Source organism: Triticum urartu, chromosome 3 (assembly GCF_003073215.2).
Source record: "Triticum urartu cultivar G1812 chromosome 3, Tu2.1, whole genome shotgun sequence".
Lineage (NCBI taxonomy): Eukaryota > Viridiplantae > Streptophyta > Magnoliopsida > Poales > Poaceae > Triticum > Triticum urartu.
This window is the reverse complement of record NC_053024.1, coordinates 546,239,545-546,250,133: the sequence shown is the minus strand read 5'-3', so window position 1 is coordinate 546,250,133 and position 10,589 is coordinate 546,239,545. Positions and strand designations below refer to the sequence as shown.

Genomic DNA, 10,589 nt, shown 5'->3' with positions numbered 1-10,589 from the left:
TGCCACTTTGAGCATCCCATGCAATTTAGTGAGCTTCTTATCCATGCCATCCATATGATAGTTCGAGATGAACATCCCATAGCTGGGCAGAAGAGAACCCAGAACTGCATTAGTAGCCAGCTCATCCAAGAGTGGGAGGCCCAAACGATCCAAAGCTTGCACATATCCGATCATCTTGATCACATGTGGGCTCAGTGGATCACCTTCCTTCATCTTGCAATCCATTAAGGATCGCCAGACATTGAACCTTTCGGTCCTAGCCTGTGTCTGAAACATGCTCTTGAGACTTTCAATCATATCATAAGCCTCAACATTTTCAAAATGTTGTTGCAAATCGGGCTCCATACAAGCCAGCATCGGACAGCTGATCTCCATTGATTCATCAATGAGTTTCTGGTAGGCATTCTTAGCTGTGGAACTAGCATTATCGGCAGGTTCCTCTGGAAGTGGATCCTCTAGAACTTGTTCCTTTTTATTATGCTTGAGAACAATTCTCAGATTTTTATACCAGGTGGTAAAGTTTGTTCCATTTAGTTTATCCTTTTCTAGAATTGATTTCAATGCAAAGTTGGGTTGAGCAGGTGGTGCCATTGATCTACAACAGAAAATATGCAATCACTAAGCAATGTGTTTATGTAGAGTAATTCAAGCTTTAATATAAGTACTCCCACTGAAGTTGGCATCCCTCTGCAAACTCTCAGTGATTCAGGATCCGACTAGCACATGCGACTAGTGAGCTTTAGCATCACTGCTAGACAACATTGTTGTGGATCTAAGACTGGCAGTAGAATGGGGGTAGGTATGAGGAGGCAAGATCCTAACTATGGAGTAGTTGTACACATGAGTTTATGAGTTCAGGCCCTTCGCAGAGGAAGTAACAGCCCTACGTCTCGGTGCCCTGAGGCGGTCGACTGGATTATATGCATGGGTGAGTTTACAAAAGATGTGAACCCCTGTCCTGGAGGAGGGGGTGGCTTATATAGAGTGCGCCAGGACCCCAGCTCCCCTCCATTACGCGGGGTTCAATGTACATAAAGAAGGAGTGACGGTGTCCCGGACGAGGGGGTACTCACCACGTCATCTCCCGATCTGTTAGATTGGGCCGAGGACCCCCATGGCCGTATACTCATGGGCCAGTTCGGACAGCTACCGCATACAAGGAAGATTCCACAAGACTTGGCGATCAAGACAAGGACTCCTCCCCACCGGCGTATTCGGCTAGGACTCTTGTTATCCTAGGCCTCTGGTGCATTATATAAACCGAGGCCAGGCTAGTCGATAGATCATATACAACAACAATCATACCATAGGCTAGCTTCTAGGGTTTAGCCTCTACGATCTCGTGGTAGATCAACTCTTGTAATACTCATATCATCAATATCAATCAAGCAGGACGTAGGGTTTTACCTCCATCAAGAGGGCCCGAACCTGGGTAAAACATCATGTCCCCTGCCTCCTATTACCATCCGGCCTAGACGCACAGTTCGGGACCACCTACCCGAGATCCGCCGGTTTTGACACCAACAAGGAGCATTACAGGTAACGTCTGTATTAAAGTGCTATAAATGATAGTTAAGTCTATGAGTAAACACCCGACCGTTGCTATGTAGAGTGACTTTAGATCTTCTGTTTGTCGAGTGATTTCTGTGACAGTCGAGTGACATTGATTCTTTCAAGTGGAATGTCTCTGGTCGAGTGGATGATGGTACCCTTTGAATGCATCTGGCTTTAGGGTGATGTCCTTGGGGAGGGTGTCTAGGTCAGGCCTATGACCCTACCCTAGGTGCATAGATTCATCATTAGCCCCCGAATGGTTCGAGGCTTGAGTGGAGGAGGATTCAAGAATTCCTCCGATTCAATTTTTGTGCTCTGGGAGTGACTTACTGCGACCAAGCGAACAACCATGATGATCTCGACTCTTTTTCAGACGCCTTGATCCATTCTTGAATCTGTCGAGTGAACTTTATTATGATGTCTTGAGTACTAATATGGAGAAGATATTCTGTCTGACAGATCGCCTTGTTGCGCGCGGATATTGTGGGATTTGGTTTTGGGGAAGCGCGCGGGACGGGGGAGGCCGCAGTAATCGGAAGGGATTAGGTGTGGCTACCTCGATCACCGCGCCACCTTTTTCGCCACGTACCTCGCGTGCGACTGTTGCGGGATTTGATTGGGTCGTCCGGATCCACAGGTCAGTCACTCGGAAGCGGCCCCATATAAGGCGTCGGGCCAGGGTTTTCTTTGAACAGTGCGTCTTCGTTCTTCTCTTTCTCTCTCAGTTTTCTCCGCTGCATCTGCTCCTGCTCCAGCGCCGCCGCCCCGTTCGAGCTCCGCTCGCCGCGATGGGGAAGGAGAAGACGGTGGCATTGGAGCACGCAAAGAAGGCGATGGTGAAGGCGAAGGGAAAGAAGTTCAGCCGGGGCGGATCTTCCTCGAGGGCCGGCCTGCCGCCGGGCTGGATCCAGGGCGACTGGATTCGCTCGACGATCCGTCAGGACGACATCGATGACCTGGTCGAGTGGGGACTGATCCCCCATGAATCGGCGCGACTCCCGGGGAACGAGACAGAGCCGTAGCCATAGGAGGGTGAGCGCATTCTCCTCGCTACTCACGTCGACCGCGGGTTTTCCTTGCCTCCCCACCCTTTCTTTCGAGGTTTCTTGAACTTCTTTGGGGCGCAACTCCACCACTTTACCCCAACACCATCGTGTATCTTGCTGCTTTTGTGTCCATGTGTGAGAGCTTCCTGGGCTGTTGGCCGCACTGGGGCCTCATCAAACACATATTCACGTGCCGTTCTCAGTCGGTCAAGAAGGCCAACCTGAGTGACGAGAGGACGCAACTGATTCTGATGTGCGGGGGTCTTGGGATTCAGATGAGTAAAAGTACTTTCCCAGCCATGATCCTTCCTGGGTCGGTCCGAGGGTGGCAGTCGACCTAGTTCTACTGCAAGGACCAGCCGACTCCGGGTTAGTCGACTGGACTTCCTCCCTTTTCCATGGCCCGAGTGGAGAAGCCCTCTGCTTTGAAAGTGATCCCAGAGGAGAAGGCTCAAGTGAAAGTGCTGGTTGAGCGAGTAGTTCAGCTTGTCCGTGATGGGGTAACCGGTATGGATCTGTTGGAGGTCTTCCTCAGGCGACGCATCCAACCACTTCAAGCTCGTGACCATCCGATGTGGATGTATTTGGGCACCGACGACACCACTCGGATCCATCCAGAGGAAGTCGACGATGCTACGTTGGAAGGGTGGCTGAAGAGTATTACTGGCAACAAGGACAACCCCAGAGGATCTCGAAGGATTCCTCCACTCAACAACTCGTACGAAACCGACAAGGTATGACTCCAAACGGTCGAGTGTCTTCTTGATTTATCAAGTAGTTGTTTGTTGTCATCGACTGACTCCTATCTTGGTTGTTGTCTTCCAGGCCTTGACTAAGATGCACTCGATGCCCAACGGGGAGCAGGAAGAAGGAGAAGCGAGTGGAGGTGAAAGCGGCGAGTGGCACTCGGACGATGAAGAGGACGAGGATAGCGACGACCCGAGTGATGAGGAAGAGGTCGACTCTCCTCCTCGTAGGGAAATACGATCCAAGCTTTCTCACGATCCAGCAAGCGCCCGCGGCAAAGCGACCGCGCAAACTAGACATTCATCGAAGCGCCCTCGGACGTCTTCTCCAGCGCCAACTGAAAACGCGTCGAAGCAACCGAAAGCTACGCCGTCCAAACCGCCAAAAGCCTTGCCGAAGATCAAAGTGGCCATCCCCATTGCTTCCGGGTATTATCGGACTTGATTTCTTGTTTTAGTATGAATCTGGATTTGAGTTGACTCATTTCGTCAAACATGACCGACTGAATTCTGAAATTTGTAGAGCTGCTAATTCTGGGACCTCCACCTGCCAGTATGAAGATGAGGACATGGAAGATGTGGTCACCTACAATCCTCGTGATCTTGTTCTTGATTGTTTGGTTTATTAAATTCTGGTGACTCATGTAGGGTCGGCTGATTTCTTTGCAACCCCTCCCAATGTCATTGAGCTTCCGGATGATGACGAGGACGTGTCGTTGAGGCCCAGGAGGAAGAAGGCAACAGCTAGCAAGACATCCTAGTCGGAGCCGGCGGCGGAGCGGGTAGTTCAACGTCTCGAAGATGCAAGTAAGTTTCTGTAACCTTTGTCGAGCCAGTGTCGAGTGTTCATCCTGCATCGTCGACTGCTCCAGAGCTTGTTTCAACCATCCAACTTCATGCCTCGGATCTCCAAGCCGCTGCATCTGGACCGTTCGTCCCCTTCTTTGCCACTCATCATGTTCCAGAAAGCCAGTCAGACGCCGCTGCGGAGGCTATTCGTCAGGATGGCATAATGATGGAGCGGGTGAAGGCGGTGCACGAAAGCAGTCAGGCTGCTTATGACGCAAGCACAGCTCTTCGAGCCAATGTCCAGGTAAGTTAACTTCTGACTGAACTTGTTCTTTTAGGATATGCTACCCGAATATTTTCCTTCACGCAATCTTTCATTGTCTTGCACTTCGAGATTGTACACCCACTTGGTGTAGCCGAGTGGAATCCAAACCAGTGGGGGCGCGCTAAGTGCACCCACTCGGTGTAGTCCCCGAGACCGCAGTCGACTGCTGGCAGTCGGTTGGGGTCTGAGCACTTCCTCTTTTTTTCTTTTTTTTACTTGGCCTAGGCGGACCGGCCGAGTGGAATCCAAACCAGTGGGGGCACGCTAAGTGCATCCACTGGGTGTAGTCCCCGAGACCGCAGTCGACTGCTGGCAGTCGGTTGAGGTCTGAGTAGTCTTGAAGTTTTATTCACTCAGAAGTAGATAATCTTTGATCTTGTCAATTGATATGTCTTTTACTCACTGTAGAAATCTTGTTCGCTTATCTTCAAGTTTGCCGAATTTGAGGAAAAGCAAAGGCAACTCACTACAACAGGAACCCCCCTGCAGCAACGCATCAATGCGTTGTTCTATGTCCATATAACCGTTGCTAGGGTCTACACCAACGGATTAATATGTGTTGCTGTTGGTGGCGTTGCAAAGGTCTACAACAGCACATACACATGTGTTGGTAAACGATGTGAATAAACATTGCAAATTAGCAACGTATAGAGTAAGGCCCTAACAACGTTTGATATGTGTTGCTAGTCACCCTACACAAAAGGATATTCAAATGGATATAACATTTATTTTATATATTGTCATTCATAATGATAAGGAAAAGGTGATAGTGCATAGGAGGCCCAATATAATAAAGAGAAAGGTCTAATATATTAAATTTCCTCTGTTGCATTACAAAGAACATGATCCAAAGATTACAAGTTGTGATACTCTAGCATAGGAGTACTAATTAGTACTAGCCCAATTTTGGATCTTTCAATCATTCTCAACTATTCTAAATTACAATTTTTGAAACATTGACATCGGAAATGATATCCTAAAACATAACATAAGACTATCCAGCAGCAACACCATTCTCGACCTTGGAATCAACATCTGGCCATGCATCTCAAAATATACTGATGAATCTACAAAAATAAAGAAATGAGATCAGTAACATACAGTAGAAAAAAAGGTTTACAGAGAAGCAAATCAACAAACAAAGGTTGAAGGCTATGTGATAATTAATCCGACTGCATGACCAATAATTTTAGCCTTTTTAGTGGTCGTCTCAACATTTCAGATTTTGCTAATGTAGCATGAACTCACACTCCATGTACATCTGTAAGGAAGAAAACCTATAATTCATTGGGTTTTTAACCACAAATTGCTTGATAACATATAACATGCACCCATAATTAGATATCATTTCATATTGCAGCACGCATTTCAGTTATAATTTAAACACTAAAATACATATCTAATTGATATTGAGTAAACTTATGTGACTGGTCGGCGATAGCATGAGTGAATATGGTGTGATATGTTCACAAAACCCAGACTAGTTAGAGTTGGAAAGTATCACACATCTGTAACTGAGAGTATATATTAGCGTACTAAACTAACTCACCTCATTCAATAATTAAGTTTCACCATGTTGATAGAAATAGTGTTTTATAGGAAGCAGGTAATGTAATTTACACACACAGTATTTGATGATTTTTTTACCTAATCTAGTCGCAATGAGTCTTGTCTCACAAAAGCAGTATTGAGAATTTCACGTCCAAGAAAAGTTTTCTTTTGTACAAATTAGGTGGGAAAAAGATAGGTATATGGTAGATAGGAAATAATATTTAGGATTACAATTAGTAGTCTAATTTTCCTTTGTACCGAACTACAGTTACAAATTATATCATAAAAATTCCTGATGGGCGCTAGTTATCTTCTACAGTATGTTTTAGCACCAGGAATATTGACATGGAACACTGGTGGTGCTATGATTCACAAGATGTGATTTCAAAGTTATAAATTTAAATTATACATACATGAACTACACTTAGATGTAGTAAACACAAGCAAAAAACCTGAACCATGTGTTGTCCTTTGACGTCACAGTCACCATGTAACGTCGTCACGACCTAGAACAACCCAGTTTCTGTAACCTGAAGATACAACATATGTATCGGTAACTTAGAAGACTGCAGACCAATATTTCAAATGTATGTATACTGACATTAAAGTTGGTCCATAGACAAACTATGATCTCCATAAGCCAATACCATGGTTAGAATGGAGAAGTCAACAGAACAACATTACTCACACTAAGGTCTCTAGACCAAATGGTTCTCTAAATATGAACTCTCTTAAGATAGTGAAAATATTGAGATGATGCGATTTGGTATTGCCAATATATTTAATTAATAGATAAACTTTGCTAGGCGAGATGGTTCAGTATTTCCAGTAAAAGATTACTGTCCAAATTGAAAGCTACTTTTTCAACGATGATTAGTTTTCTTCAATGAAAAAACTGCTAGAAACTTGAATACTGCATAGTCAGTCTCGTACATGTACATGCATCTAACTTTTCCTACATGACTGAACAACTATACTAGTACAAAATTAATAGCTGCAACTACACCAAGTAATATCCGTATAACTTCTAGCTGCTGCATCTTGCATTGTACTGTAGGAATATGGCTAAGTTACTATGAAGAATTATAAATCAATAAACATACGAGAAACACAAACCCACGGAGAGCCGCAAAAAACTATAGTAAATGCCAACCGCTAACCATAGATGAATCAATGTGGCATTAGAAATATGAACGGACATATCAGCCTAGGTGATTGAGCTATGGTACTGGATTGGGATGGGGCAGATGGCAAACTGACCGTGCTGCACTATGAACCATCACTGTAGAGTCGCCGTGCCGCTTCTGTACATCTCGCAGTCGTCGCGCCATCCTTGTGCGTATGGGAGTCGCCGCACCACTGCTGTGCATCTGGGAACCGCAACTGAACCTTCACTTTTTCGGCCATCGAGTAGCCCCCTGCCCCTGCACTATTGACATTTGATCTAAATTTCTATCAACCAAGAGGTCAACAAAGTAGCATTTATCTAAATTAATGAAGACAACTAGCTAGTAACAACCTGCACATGAAGATCTAGATAGGAAACGGAGAGAAGCAAGCCTAATTTTTGTAATCACTACAAAGGAGAAACTATGTTTTTGCTGAACCTGGATGATGCAGAGAAAGGCACAACTCAAATGAAGCCCTGGAAATCTCACCAAGCATTTAGAACATAACACCAACCGAACTGCATGAACGTGGGATAGTTCTGGCAGTACTGAATTCTTATTGACTTCTCACAACTGAACTATGATTAGCTGAAAAGGTCAAAAAAAGTGAGTAAACAGAAGCAGCATATACCATCTTGGAGAGCCTCTTACTTTGCTTAGCGCCGCGCGACCTTCTTCTAGCGGTGTAGACGCTGTCTCCCGGCGCAGCGACGCATGACCTTGCCATCCCCGTCGCCCTGAACCGCATCTCTGACACCTTCACGTAGACGCCAGAGAAGGAATTAACAAACGCCCAAGGCAAGAAAGTCAAAGAGAAAAACCAAAATAAGGCGAGAAGAAACCTTATGCGTCTTTGTCATGTAGTCGTTCCCGGCTGCGACTATCAAAATGGATCCGGGGGAGCGGGGCTTACAGGGAGAGCACGATGGTGCCGGCGGTGGAGATGGCCGGCGGCACCGTGATAGTTTCTTGTCCAGCCGTGATAGCATAACCGAAGGCTCAAGTGGGAGAAACCTGGATGCGTGCCAAGCCAACGGCGGGGGCGGTGGATCAGGTGAGATCGATGGAGGATTTGTGGTGGTGCCCCCCAATAAGATAAGTTCGTGTTCCCCCTTCTCCACATGTTTGGCCGTGAGGTGTAGATAATTAAGGAGGTGGGTGCATAGAGGGAGGAGGTTAACTATTGGTGGGGAGGTGGGGGAGGTTGAGTCCATGGTCGGCTAACGCATATGGCATCTCCGTTGCTAGATATATGTTGGTATAGGGGGGTCTTTGTTGTAGTGACTCAACCTTGACCTGGAGTTGGCTTAGCAGAACTTGAAGAAGGCTCAAGATGAAGTCGCTGGTACGGAAGGTAACGGCCTGTCGACTGCTTATCTTGACCATCCTTCAAGTTATCTCTTCATTCTTTTTGTTTGATCTAAATGTGTATTTTGCAGAGAAAATGAGGCTGGCCCTAGAGAAGAAGGACTTGGACCTTACAGCTGCGCAGAAGGAAGCTCAGGAGAAGACTGCCCTTGCTGTCCAGAAACTGGCTTCGGTCGGAGCGCTGGAGGAAGAAATCAACAAGCTGAAGTCATCTCTCACTGAATCCAATCGAGAGGCGACTCGTCTGAAAAAAGATAAAGTGACTCTGAACGACCAGTTGGAAAGCATGACTCGCAGGAGGAACGATCTGGAGACTTATCTGAAAGCTCTCGCCAAGAAACTCTTTCTTATGCTCGAAGGTACCCATTTTTTACCCGACTGTTTTACTGTTTGCAAGTTCGACCTGACCAGTTCACTCATTAACTCCTTGACTCTGCAGAATTCTGCCAAAACTTTGAAGAGGAGACTGGACGGGTCGAGACGGGCTTGGACCCTATCCTTTCTCCAGTCAGCGACGAGGTTGCCATGAATGTGCTTCGACTAGAATCCTGCGTCGCCAGTGTTACAAGTTATCTTGCCCGTCTGAAGGTTGCAGTTTCACGCATCGACTCATCGCTCTGGCCAAGGGCAACGCTTCAGAATGATCTCGAGTCTCTGATGGCTCGACTCAATGAGGTCCCTGGTCGAGTGCAGGAATGGAAGAAGTCCTCTGCCCGATGCGGTGCTGACGTGACTCTGTCACTGGTTAGGGTCCACTGCAGAGAAGCTCGAGAGGAGAAGCTGGCGGCGATCAAGGTCGCCAACACAAGAAGGCACAACTTCTAGTCCTTCATGGAGACTTTCATTGCTGCTGCCACTCGGATCATTGACGGGATTGATTTGGACGAGTTCATCGAGCCTGCAAGTCCTCCTCCTGCTGAGTGAACAAACTTGATACTTAAACTTGCTTTAAATTTTCCTCGGAATGCCGAGTGGTTCTCGTAACCGAGAAACTCCTTCGGGCCTGACACTCGAGTACTTTTATCTTCGTCCTGAAACTCTTGAGACTTTATCTGATATTGGTTTACCTTCTGCATGTGCTTGCGTTTGCCTTCGAGTGGAACTTAATCTTCACTCGGAATATTTTTTTGAGATGCAACTTTGAGGAAGATATCCCAGTCGACCTACGCCTCGTCGTCCTTGCGGATAGGAATGGAGCGGACACTGTACTTGTGGCGTAGCTCCATGGAGAGGATTGCAGTCGACTTGCACCTCGTCATCCTTGCGGATAGGGATGGAGCGGACATTGTACTTGTGGCGCAGCTCCGTGGAGAGGATTGCAGTCGACCTGCATCTCGTCATCCTTGCGGATAGGGATGGAGCGGACATTGTACTTGTGGCGCAGCTTCGTGGAGAGGATTGCGTCGACCTGCACCTCGTCATCCTTGCGGATAGGGATGGAGCGGACATTGTACTTGTAGCGCAGTTCCGCGGAGAGGATTGCAGTCGCCTGCACCTCGTTAACCTTGCGGATAAGGATGGTTTTTCAACTTAGGTGAGTACTAGACTGCAGCTAAGCCCTCGGGTGTGAGGTTTTCTCATCACTCGGTAGGATTTTTGAAACTTAGGCGAGCACTGGGCTGCAGCTAAGCCCCCGAGTGTGAGGTTTGCTCATCACTCGGTAGGATTTTTGAAACTTAGGTGAGCATTGGGCTGCAGCTAAGCCTCCAAGTGTGAGGTTTGCTCATCACTCGGTAGGATTTCTGAAACTTAGGCAAGCACTGGGCTGCAGCTAAGCCCCCGAGTGTGAGGTTTGCTCATCACTCGGTAGGATTTTTGAAACTTAAGCGAGCATTAGGCTGCAGCTAAGCCTCCAAGTGTGAGGTTTGCTCATCACTCGGTAGGACTTTTGAAACTTAGGCGAGCATTGGGCTGTAGCTAAGCCCCCAAGTGTGAGGTTTGCTCATCACTCGGTAGGATTTCTGAAACTTAGGCGAGCACTGGGCTGCAGCTAAGCCCCGAGTGTGAGGTTTGCTCATGACTCGGTAGGATTTTTAAACTT

The 10,589-nt window shown here is 46.9% G+C and overlaps 1 long non-coding RNA gene across 1 annotated transcript; it reads right to left on the bottom strand.

The window, feature by feature from the left end:
- Positions 1-5,279: 5,279 nt before the first annotated feature.
- LOC125548676 lies at positions 5,280-8,368 on the bottom strand. The gene is made up of 4 exons (XR_007301141.1): positions 8,023-8,368; positions 7,272-7,937; positions 6,464-6,541; positions 5,280-5,527 (listed from the first exon to the last, which is right to left on the bottom strand). It is a non-coding gene; the product is annotated as an uncharacterized LOC125548676 (long non-coding RNA).
- Between the last annotated feature and the right edge of the window lie 2,221 nt (positions 8,369-10,589).